The sequence below is a fragment of the Anomalospiza imberbis genome, chromosome Z (assembly GCF_031753505.1).
Source record: "Anomalospiza imberbis isolate Cuckoo-Finch-1a 21T00152 chromosome Z, ASM3175350v1, whole genome shotgun sequence".
NCBI lineage: Eukaryota > Metazoa > Chordata > Aves > Passeriformes > Viduidae > Anomalospiza > Anomalospiza imberbis.
This window is the reverse complement of record NC_089721.1, coordinates 50,940,103-50,952,342: the sequence shown is the minus strand read 5'-3', so window position 1 is coordinate 50,952,342 and position 12,240 is coordinate 50,940,103. Positions and strand designations below refer to the sequence as shown.

Here is a 12,240-nt window from a genome sequence, read left to right as displayed (position 1 = left end):
CTTACTCCGGCATGTGTATTCTTTTACATTACAATATCACAAGGGAGACACAATGGTATATAGAAGATAGCAGGATCGCAAAAAAAAAAAAAAAAAGGTTGGAAGAGACATCTAGAAGTCATCTAGATTTTATAGCAGGTTTTATAGCAAATGATTTGTTTATTTGTGTAAGGAAAACCTGCTTAATATTAAAATTGCATAAGATGTGAATGGACTCAATAGCATTTAAAAACAAAGGTATTTGAGAACTGGATCTTCTTTTTATGTTACATTTACAAGTCTGAATTCAGAGGCTACACTTTCTTAACAACTGAGGCCATCACTGAAATGTTTGAAAAAAGATCAGGGAAAAATGCAGCTTTTGAACTTTTCTGTTCTAGATTTTAAAGGATGTAACAAACAAGGAAGTCCAAGATGTTTGTAAGGGTTAAACCTTTCAGTTCACCTCTATATGAAGATGTTGCATTTAAAAATGCCACTCTGTTTGCATTCTGCAAAATCAGCACTCTGCTGCTGAAAAATTTATCCCGTTCTGCATTCAGGTTATGCACAAAAGAAGGTGTGTAGGTGGATGCATAGTCAGAGAGTGTGTGAATTGCATAGGAATGTGTATGACTGGCTCAAATAAAACCATCTTGCTAATTATATGCAATGAGGAACCGCAAAAATTTGTAGAAAAATGTTTAAGGGCATCCGGTACTTATGTGCAACTTCACACATACAACTCTTGACAGCTTTTTCTAAAAGCTGAGCTGCCTGCTGAGGCTGCTGAATGGAGCAGGGAAGAACAGAAGGAAACACCATTTTATAAAAGGAAAACAACTGACAGCTCTTACAAACCTATTTGCTTCTACTTCCACTCACTTGAGATTAATATCTCATTCTATTTTGTTTGGGTTTTTTCCCCCCCACCAACATGTATCAAGTCAACCCAAGCCCTGCTAACCCTGGCCTAACCAAATACCTTTCACAAAAAGATGTAAGCAAATAATACCATTTTAGCATCTTAAGCCATACAGTTTGTTAGCCGTCAATAACTCTGCTTTGCTGATCACTAAACTTGAAAATGTAGAATTTGCAGAGAAGCAAAGGCAATTTTGCACTGCACAGTATTTGTACACTACCTCTGCTGATTGGGAATTTTGTAATTTTGAGAATTTGATGAAGGAAGGAATGATTGTGTTTTGCAACTGATGTAATGTAATGTGACATGGATTTTTAAGCATTAAAAATAAAAGAATGAAGTTTACAAGTTAATTATACTAATAGGGAGCAAATTATCTCCTGGCTTGGCTTCATTGGCTTTGATTCAACAAGGGGTGAGGACATAATCTTGCCATTTAAAATACACAGTAGAAACCAAAGGAAAGAAAAAAAAAAAAGCCTGATAACAACAACAATAAAACTAAAGCAAAACAAAGTAAAACCAACAAAAAAACACACAAACCCCAGACCAACCAAACAACCAATACCAAAACAAAACCTCTACAAGCACCAACCAGTCAAAATGGATTAGGTGTGTGGATGTAGAAAAAAATAAATCTAAGCATTCTCAGCTTCCTATTTAAGTTAAAAGAAATTACTCTTAAATTAGAAATGTTATTATAATTGGCTTAATTTACCTGGAACAACCCATAGCACAACAGATTTTTTACTTCTGTCTGAAAACTTGTAAGAAATCCATATTTTGCAAACCTGACCATCTTTACTTGATAGGTGTGCAGAAAAGGAACCAGCAGGTAAAGTTTTCTCAACCACCACCGATACTTTGTGATGTAATATGCTCAACTGCAGCATTTGTTCAAGTGAATATATGACATTGGCTTGTAAGCATGACTAGCTACCTTGTTTGCTCTGCTGTCAGAAACTGAAAGATAAATATTTTCAAAGAAATAAAAACTCACGTTTAGTTCTTTGTAATGTGAATTTTTGTTGCATCCAAATTCTACCAAGATCACAGCAATGAATTTCAAATATGGGTCCCAGAGCGCTAAGTAAGCTAATTTAAGAAAAAAAACCCCAAGATGTGTATTTCCTTCCTAAAGTAAATAAAACTCCCTCTTCCCTCAAAATTAAACCAGCTACTACAACCTCTAGCAAGTGATTTAGGAAGTGACTCCAGAAATACATTTTTCAACTCATTGATTTCAGCTGAACTGAAAGTGCCATATTTTCTTAGAAAATTGTAAAGGGTATTTATCTGTTACTGTCACACTTTAATGAACTACTCTGTGCTTCAGGAGAAAAACCCACAACACAACACAAGGGAAAGTCTGATGTTTACATCAGTAGAAATGTCTTTTTTATTGGAAGGGTGCAATTATTATTATGTAAGACAAATCACAAAATCCCCGATTTTTCTACCTTATCAGTTTCATAAAATCATGTTCCCTAAGGATGTCATTGATTAGTTGCACATGTTCTTTCAGTGACATCTGAAATACTTAATTGTTGGTTATCTTTTCTCCTTTGGTAAGTAAAATATAGTCACAAAATTGCAAAGGGACTTGTTCTGCCTTAACCTTAGCTAGATGCCATCATGCAGTGGAAAACAGTGCTAAAATATCACAGGATAATGCTCTCCAACAAGGGAGACATATAAACAGCATAATGATTTCCCATGAGTTTCCTTTTTAGAAAATTGTCACTAAAGCCAGGGTAAATGGTGACATATCTTCACAGAGGACACTGTGAAATCGAACACTGGCATTCTAGTTAGGCCCAAACCTACTCATCAGCCAATTATAACAGTAACTGAACATCTTGCTGAAAACCTGAACAAGACCACTTCACTAACCTTCAGAGATCACGCCACAGAAATGCATAATTTTCTATTACTATTATTATTATTATTATTATTATTATTATTGCTGTTTTTAATGAAGAAAGATTTAAAAATCAATTTCTTACAGGCATCTATCACACTTTCTTGAGGTTGCTGGAAGAATTGTTGGAAAGGGAGAAAAGAGAGTGGGAGCTAAGTTACAGGGTTTTTGCAGACTTTTCTATTCAATCGGGTTTAGTTTGAAAGGCTGTACTGTTAGGGTGAAAAAGTTCATGACAGTTTTTCCTCTCTTCACAGGGAAAGATGCTTCACAATACCTAATTCAGTGGTGCAGCTAAAATGGGGGAAAAGAAAATCAATACATTCCAGCTACAGTAAGTAGGCTAGAGTGTCAGTCTCCACTGGGACCAAAATCCCCATCTTTTAGAACATTTTAGAGTCTATATTCTTCTATTAACCTGCTTTTCCTGAACTGCTTTACACAGTCCCATGAAATGATAAAAAGGTTATCAAAAGAACACATTAGCTAAAAACCAAGTAGACAAAGGAACCAGACTTGTAAGATTAAGCTTTTCTTTTTTAAAGTAATAGCAGATACAATCATGTATTATAATATCCATTGTGAAGAACTATGAAGAAACTCACTCCCTTGTTCAGTGAGGCTTGTTAGAGGTTATTAACTGGGATTAATTCTAAAAAGAATTTCCACTTTTCATTACTACCTCAAATATTCACACATGTAAGAATAGAACAAGGGTATCAAATGTGCTTAAAAACCTGTATAAAGTTGCAAGAAGCGTGCAAACACATGTACAGCAATACAGAGGTGATGCTCCATATGAAGCACCAGCTACTTAACACTCCCGCACTGTGTATCAAAGGGAAGTCAACAGTAAGAGTGACATCCATGGAGTGGAGCTTGAAAGGGAACAAATACTGCCTATAGGTATTATAAGACAAAATACATCCAACGAAGATCCAGAAGTTCCAACTGAACTGTCTGAAAGATAATGTAAAGTCACAGGAGTTTAAAAAAAAAATAAGGACAGGGAGGAATTGCATCTCTGAACCTCAAGACAGGAGGAAACTTCCTCCTGTGAACTTAAAACTCCCCCGGTATCTCATGAGTGACAAATCCATCTATCATAGTAATCTCAAGCTATGCAAAGGATAAATTAAATGAAAGGGAAGCCCAATAGGTTAAAAGCCTACTGGATCATCAGGGAAAATGTGTATGCAGAAATTCATGACAGTGTCTATAACTTACACTGCAAGGCATTTTACTGATTTTAATTAAAAATACTACCACATAGGTCTAAAGATGAGAATACTTTAGTTAGCTACTTGAAAACACAGTTACAGTTCCAACTAATATTTAACTACTAAGTGTAGACTTGTGGCTAAGTCTACAATATAACCCATTTCATGTGAAAAATAAAATATTGAATTTTTTTTCTAGAAAATTTGGAACATAATTTAGTGGGAGCAAACAGTGAACTTCTCTTCAGTAGAAGAAGAGACTAGTCCTTGAAAGATTAGAAACAAAGTGCAAGAACAGTTCTTTTGAAAAATACAAATGAAAGAAAGCAGTCAATACAATTTCCTGGGACACTGCTCAAAGGATTAGAGGTTAAGACAAAGCTGGATAAGAAATGAAGAAATCAAGAGAACAAAAGGAAAAGAAACAGGAAAAGAAAAAAAGGGTAAGACAAGTTAATGACATTATAAAAACTTAGCAGGAACAAGAAAGGCTTTTAAAAATAAGTAACAGGAAAAAGTAATACAAAGAATAAATACATCCACTAATGACAGACACAAAATTAGATGCTGATTTCAAAATATGTAAATTGAAATATTTTTTAGAAGTAACAGACCACTGGAAACACGGAACATTAACAAGTAACTAAGATGATGTGTATAGTGGTGGTGAAAACAAATAGGTTCAGTAATACTTTAGATAACACTCCCTCTCTCTTTTTATATATATATATATCAGTTGATCCAGAAAATACACATTCTAGGAAGATACAGTAATTAGGTGGTTAGGCTTGGAAAAGTTTTCTCAAGAATACAGGGGAAGAAGGCTTGTAAAAAAGCAACCATATTTACAATTACAATACACTCTAGACTGCAGTACTGTTTTCTAAAAGCTTAAAAGAACTAAATACAAATATGCTATAGTAAAAAAAAACACTGAACATTCAGGAGAAGCAAGGTGCCTCATTTACCCTGCCCTCTGCCAGTCCCTCTCCCAGAGCAAGCTCCAACTGGCAGAGCCATGGGGCACCAGGATGCTCACCTGAGACAGGCAGCATCAGAGTCCTCTTACACGACCCCCTAGACCAACAGAGTCACTGGTAAATGCCAGAATTTCCTCATAAAACACTCTAGGTACAAACCAGCCACATGAACTGCCTGCACACAGGACAATTCATATTTCCAGAAGCACATTTATTTTCCCTCTTCAGGAAGTTTCTGCTGTCCACTACCAGAGCTTTATGAGACACAAGTTACCTATAAATTACATTTGGAGAAACATCAAGGAAAGAGACCACCAAGATAAATGGAAAAAAAATAAAGAGAAGAAAAAGTGTAAGAAATGTAGTTGCAAATAACACCTGGCAAATTTCAAAATTGATAGGTTTTTGTATTCTGTCAGTCAGGTACTGCCGTCCTTCTATGCTGATCCTTGTGCATCAGGCAGAAGGTTGCATGGGAAAAAGAAGCAAAACTCTGCAACAGATCTGACCAGGTAATTAAATACTATCATAAATACATAATCTACTTCAAAGTGGAAATGTCAGTTCTACATTTTCCAAATTTGCAAATCCTAATCTTCTTCCTCTAAAAATGAGGCTTAAGTCTACATTCCTGTCTACTTAGTGTGTGACAACCCTTTCTTAGAATTGTAAAATTATTTAGGTGGGAAAAGGTCTTTAAGACCCACCCTTAACCCACGACTGCTGAATCCATCATTAAATCAAGTCCATAAGTGCCATGCCTATATGTCTTTTAAATACCTCCAGGGATGGTGACTCAACTACTTCCCTGGACAGGTTGTTCCAATGCTTAATAACATGTTCCTTGAAGGAATTTTCTCTCACATCAGATCTAAACCTCCCATGCACAAGTAGAGGCCATTTCCTCTTATCCTGTCACTTCATATCTGAGAGTTGAGACCAACCCCCATTCTGCCACAACCTTCTTTCATGTAATTGTATAGTGATCAGGTCCCCCATGAGAAAAGCTTTCTCCAGTCTAAACACCCCAGCTCCCTCAGCTGTTCCCCATAGGACCTGTGCTCCAGATCCTTCACCAGCTCCATTGCCCTTCTCTGGACATGCTCCAGTGCCTCAATGTCCTTCTTGAATTGACGGACCCAGATCTGAATCCAGGACTCAAGGTGTGACCTCACCAGTACAGGGGGACAATTCCTGCCCTGGCCCTGCTGGCCATGTTCAGCTGCTGTCAACCAGCACCCCCAGGTCCTTTTCTGCTGTGTAGTTTTCCAGCCCCTCTGCCCCCAGCCTGTAGCACTGCAGGGGGGTGTTACAACACAAGGGCAGGACACAGCTCTTTGCCTTATTGAGCCTCATCCAGTTGGCCTCAGCCCATCAATCCAGCATGTCCAAATCCCTCTGCAGAGCCTTCCTACCTTCCAGCAGATCAACGCTGCTACCCAACTTAGTGTCACCTGCAAACTGACAGAAGGTGCACTTGATCCCCACATCCAGATCATGAATAAAGACTTTACACAGGGCTGTCCTCAACACTGAGCCCTGGGGAACAGCACTTGTGACTGGCCACGAGCTGGATGTAACTCCATTCACCTCCACTCCCTGGGTCTGGCCGTCCAGCAGAGTATATCCGCCTAAGACATGAGTGGCCATTATGAAGCTATCAGCATTTATCACTGTCAGTTTTAAACTCAGTATACCCACCATACATTTCCATTTTCCCTTTTTTTTGGATCCTCATCAAAGCATTTCCATAGTTGAGATCATAAAACATACAGAAAGGTATTTGTTTGTTACAGTAATACATCAGCAGGAGCACAGTATTCTTTCAAAGATAACTCAACTTAATTCATTTTCTGGATTAACAGTGGCGTAAAACATCTTGTTTATAGCTGCTTTAGAACCAGAGAACTAAAAAAATACAGTAATGATGATGATGATAGTAACAACAATAACAATAACAATAATAATAATAATAATAATAATAATAATAATAATGGCAATAGAGTACCAAGAGAGAACTGGGTATTAAAGTGATATGCCTGTACCAGGAAGTTATTAACTACATTAAGAAGTAGAATAATTGGCAACAAAGATATACACATCTGAATGGAAACATATCACAGAACTGCTGTGATTGAAACAGAGAGACTTTGGATAGATGGTTACTGACAATATATTACAACAAAGGAAAGAGACTTTGTTTCAATACTTACTGCAACCCCTGAAAGGATAGAGCCTACTTTCGTTTCTAAAAAGCTTTTGACAAACCTCCCCCTTCTCCAGAAGTCTTAAGGCAAACTCAGCAAAGATAAGTAAGTTGTTACAAGATCCTTGCAAAGATATATAAGTTATTATAAGATAAGTTAGGAGAACACAAAGAATGGACCTTAGAATGGCCATTAGTGATTGGGGGAGTGAGTTGCTGATGGCTATAATAGCATTTTCACTTCGTTTTAGCTTCATGAGGAATCTCTCAGAGCTGTAACTCATTTTGCTGGCTTTGCTCAGAACAAGGAAAGAGCCAGATGTTTGGTAAGGTCTGAGGAACTTATCTATGAAAAGAAGTCTTGATTTCCACAAGAATGACAATTTCATGCAAATCTTGTATCAAAATTTAAAAGTCATCTGAGCATGATTTCCTCATCTGCATTATTTCTACGAGATACTGTAACAAAAATACTATTCAACACTACAATAACTTCTTATTTTGTATCTCTGACATTTTCTTGTCAGAGCCATTTTCTTGTTTTGGGTCAGGGTAAACTCTTGAGAAATGATTCTACATTCCCTTTGAAACTAATTAGACTAAGCAGCAGGTACCCACTCCAAAGTCCAAATAAGAGAATGTAGAAAGCCCAGGGAATTCACTGCACCTGGGGTTAATGAACTCAATTGTGTCATTTTTGTAGAGGTAAAACGGGGGTAACATAGCTGACAAAATATATTTAGATTTATATAGTGGTGTTTTTTGGGTTTTGTTTGTTAGTTTTGAGTGTTGGTAGCCCTTTCAGCACAAAATACAATGTTGAATAAATACTCCAGACTATTTTGTAGTGTTGGAAGTGTAGTTACAATGAAATTGGCAAGCTTTATTTTAAAAATTCTGCAGCTTACTTAAATTTTAGTCAACAAGAAAATACATATTGTGTGCTAGACATTTACTTACCTTAATCAGCAAAAGAAAGGTAAAAAATATGTGTGTAGGACTGAGTTTTTTTGGTCGAGGTTTTTTTCACCTGAATAGTTAATATACTAACAATTTTCTTTGATATCTTGATTCTGTACTTGAGGGGTGGTTGCTAGCACAATGGCAAAGAAGCATAAAATATATTTTGACCACTGACAAACTTAGAAATGAAGAAAACAAAGAAAACTGGAGTCAGTCCTAACAGTACAGATAGATATCACAAGTATAGAACATGAATATGAATGTATTTGTTTAAATTTGTGAAAGCAAAGGGCTTTCTTGTAGCAAGAGAAAACGCTGTTTTAAAACACACATTTATCCATGTTCTTTATATTAACTTCTGTTTGTAAACATTCATATGTTTCAAACATTTCCTTAGCCCCACAGGAGAGCAAGACCAAATCAACTCAGAACAATGCAATAAGTGTTGAGCTGATAGCATAAGCAATTGATTAAAAAACATCTGTTTTCTGAAAAAATCACAAAGATTTGCTTTGAAAAACACTTATAAGAAATGTCTACTATGTAATGGAACCAACAGGTTAAAGTCAAAGATTCAGACTGTCTTCTTGACTGATTATGCTATAGAAACATCTTAAGAAATAGTGAAGATGTAGTGACACTTAACCATATGGATATTAAAAAAGCATAAGATAGCATTTCATAAACTACACAAGCAAACTGAAATCAATATGAGAGAGAACAGAAATTTGAATAGATGAAGTAGTATATTTTTAATAGATACTGATACGCATGTTTAAATTAAATTCTTGACAAATAATTAGGTACTAACTATGCTGTGACAATGTTTTGCCAGGGGTCATAACTCAGTCATTATTTTCATTAAAAAGAAACACAATATAAAAGAAATAGAGGACAGAAGAGCAGTCATAAAGGAGTAAATAATTTAATTTTATTTTCCTAAATAACATAAGAACAGGAAGATGCTCAAGACTGTCCAAAAGCAAGGGTAAGCATTTCCTGCAGTAAGTCACTGCAGAACAGTCAGGTGAGCAAAAAAGGCTTTAATATGTAACACTTAACTCATCCAGTTTTGTCACCAAGAGTCTGAATTTAACTATGATACTACAACACTTGTGGATCTTGACAGATGGGTTCTTTCTATGTGAAAATAGATTGATCAAGGACTATAGCCTGCTCCTCAGTACCACCCACTAAACTACTCTTTCAGGAATAAGACTATAAATTAATTAAAATGTTTTGTCTTAGAACAAACATGCCTATACTATATTTGCTGACACCCTCTTGTATCACATATCTGCATTTTCTTAAAATCTGCCAATTTTGTTCATGCCAAAATTCTGCATTAAATATCCTTCCACATACATTTGCAGAGAAAGCTGACTTTGTCTTATCTGCATGCCCTCCATCACAGGAGAGATCAAATTATTAAATTCTGTATTCTTCAGTGAAATTAACTCTTTGCATAATCAAGCCCAACATATTGCAGTATGATTTTGTATTGCTAATGAATCAACAGTCTTTATACAAGTAGGACCAAACATATATAGATCAAAAAACCACAGCAGTTAAGACTCGTTGTGTGGAGCCTGAGATGCTAAATTATGGCTATTTTTAAATCCTAAGTATTTGCTTGCTCATTAATTCAATCTGCATTAAGAATTAATGTCATCAGAAGTGCCAGAACTGGACAAAGTAATTCCCTTCCTCTGCAAACACAGAAAACCTGCTTTTTGTTTGCACAGGACTTCAACATTTTTCTTGTAAAAAACCCACAACCCCAAAACAACCCTCATAACCCCCAATCCTTCCTTTTTTCACTCCTGCCACCCTGGCAAAAAAAAAACCTCACCTCTCTTTCAGAGAAATGAGCATGCCTTGTTACATGCTGCTCTGTAACTATAGGAGCAAATCAATAGCAGCTGAATGCCATCTGCTTCGGGCAGCAGAACAGCACCAAAAGTCTGAGCAATGCATCTTCCCTTATTGAAAGGTTATTTTATGCAAGTAAACAATTCATCGTCTTCTTGCACGCTTGATGCTCATTTACCACTTTTGATCAATAAAATATGCAAAACAACAAAAAAATTGAATCCTAAGAGTAGTTCTGATGCCAGTGTGATAGGTAATCAATACCAGGTCTCTGTTCAGTAAGGCAGCTAGTAGGGTAACTCCTTTATTGTATGAACCAGGAGAAAGTGTGGAAATGTGTCTTGTTACCTGTAAAATGCAATAAGAGAGTGAAAAACACAACTTCTATCCTGGAAAGTAAAAAAAAAAAAAATATAGAGGAAAGGGGAGCCACTATTTTAATTGTGTTTACCCCCTAACTATGCAAAGGTTACTAATGTCAACTTGCTTCATCATTTCTTGCAAAGCATCTGATGTTATGGTGCTGATAGAGCTCCACTATCATTAGCACAGATATTTGGTTAAATTGTAGTCATTACAACTGGATAACAATCCTTCTACCTTCTGAAGCTGCTCTACCTTATTAAGCCTCAGTTTTCAATGTATTTATGGTTCAGGTGAACTCAGTTTTTCTGTTAAAAACAAACTGCTATGGGAATTTCTTCTGCACAGTGTTTCTTTTAGTCAGACCACAAACTGCCTTATTACATTAAGCCTCTTGACAATTGATTCAAGTAGAATACCTCTCTCCCAACAAAGAAAACAACATCATTTTTACAGATACTGCAGAACAAAACCTCCAATTTAAGCAGTTTCCTAAAATAACATAAAATACTTGAAATAACAGCTGCTACCCACAAATGGTCTCTTGTCTAGTGTACCAGATATTCTAAAATTAAAAAAAAAATTAAAATTATTACTCTCTCATTTGAACAGCAATTTTTCAGATTGTATCACAAAGCCACAAGTTAAGCTGCACACTCTATATTCTGATCTGCACTTCACACCAAATTCTCTTCAATCTTCTTTCCCGCATGTTTCTAGAAACACAATTATTTGGCTTTGTGACCTTTACATACATTTGGTTATTTGAACTGCAAAAAAAACCTTGATATTCTTCTGTAGAAGAGTATCTTATGCAGGACTTCCATTTAAGAGAACTAATCAGTACAAATTTAAAAAAAAAAAAAAGCAAAACCAAAAATTTTGATTTTTAAAATATTTGCAATGCAAAGACATTTTCCAATGCATAGGCTTTGAGAAAAGTTCTTTTAAAGTAAAACCAAAAAATACTGAATAAAACCAATTTCACCATAAGATTATAACCAAACAGTAACTTGTAGTCAAGCAGCAATGCTTCTACACAGGAAAGGCAAAAAAAATCTCTTCTTAGCAGTTCAGTTCTCATTATTATCTCAAAAAAGAAGGCAACTGGAAGAACATGTCTGTAAATCAGCATGTATAGAATTTTAAAGGAAATATTTGCACATGTTGAAAAAGTCCTTCTGAACAATCAATGAAACTTACTAAATGTAAGATAGATTTGGGTTTAGGATTTATTTAAATCTGTGAATTAGAGGCAGGTTTGTAAGCGACAGTTCAAAATTTTTCTTTTATTATCTTTTAAGACCCCAAACATTTGTAGTGGCAACAAGCAATTGCCCCTTCTGTATAATGTAGCCTGGATCATGTTCCTCCGGCATCCTTTCTTCAAAAATGCTTATGAGTTTACATGAACTTCAATATATGGTTTGCACACATTTATAGAAGCCAAAACAACTTTGATCAAATTAATAATACAGAACATAGTAGTGAAAGTGCAGTAGCTTGGAGTCAATGACCCAACTAGCAGCAAGGGTATAATTTAAAGTCAGAAATTTCCAGTGCATGCACCGTTAGCCACAGTGAACCTGTTACTGCTCTAAAGGGAATTGTTTGCCTCTTATTAGATTTTCTACAGCACAGCCATAAGTGATAAATGTACTGCTGTACTCACTGTCAAGTTAATCAATGCTGCCAAAGTTTTGTTGACCTAACAGTAATCCATAAAGTGAGCGGCATTTTCTCTACCCCTATGACATCTCGGCCCTCAGTGGGGATACAAATCTTACAACAGCTTCTCAAAAAGAAAAAAA

At 35.9% G+C, this 12,240-nt stretch overlaps 1 protein-coding gene and 1 long non-coding RNA gene across 3 annotated transcripts in view; one reads left to right on the top strand and one right to left on the bottom strand.

Moving 5' to 3' along the window:
* The window catches only part of SNX24 (sorting nexin 24), a 95,611-nt gene that overhangs the window by 8,570 nt on the left and 74,801 nt on the right, over positions 1 to 12,240 (bottom strand). The gene's annotated exons all lie outside the window — the stretch shown is intronic.
* Positions 5,220 to 11,278, top strand: LOC137464525 (uncharacterized). The gene is made up of 3 exons (XR_010994271.1): positions 5,220 to 5,537; positions 7,483 to 7,557; positions 9,821 to 11,278. It is a non-coding gene; the product is annotated as an uncharacterized lncRNA (long non-coding RNA).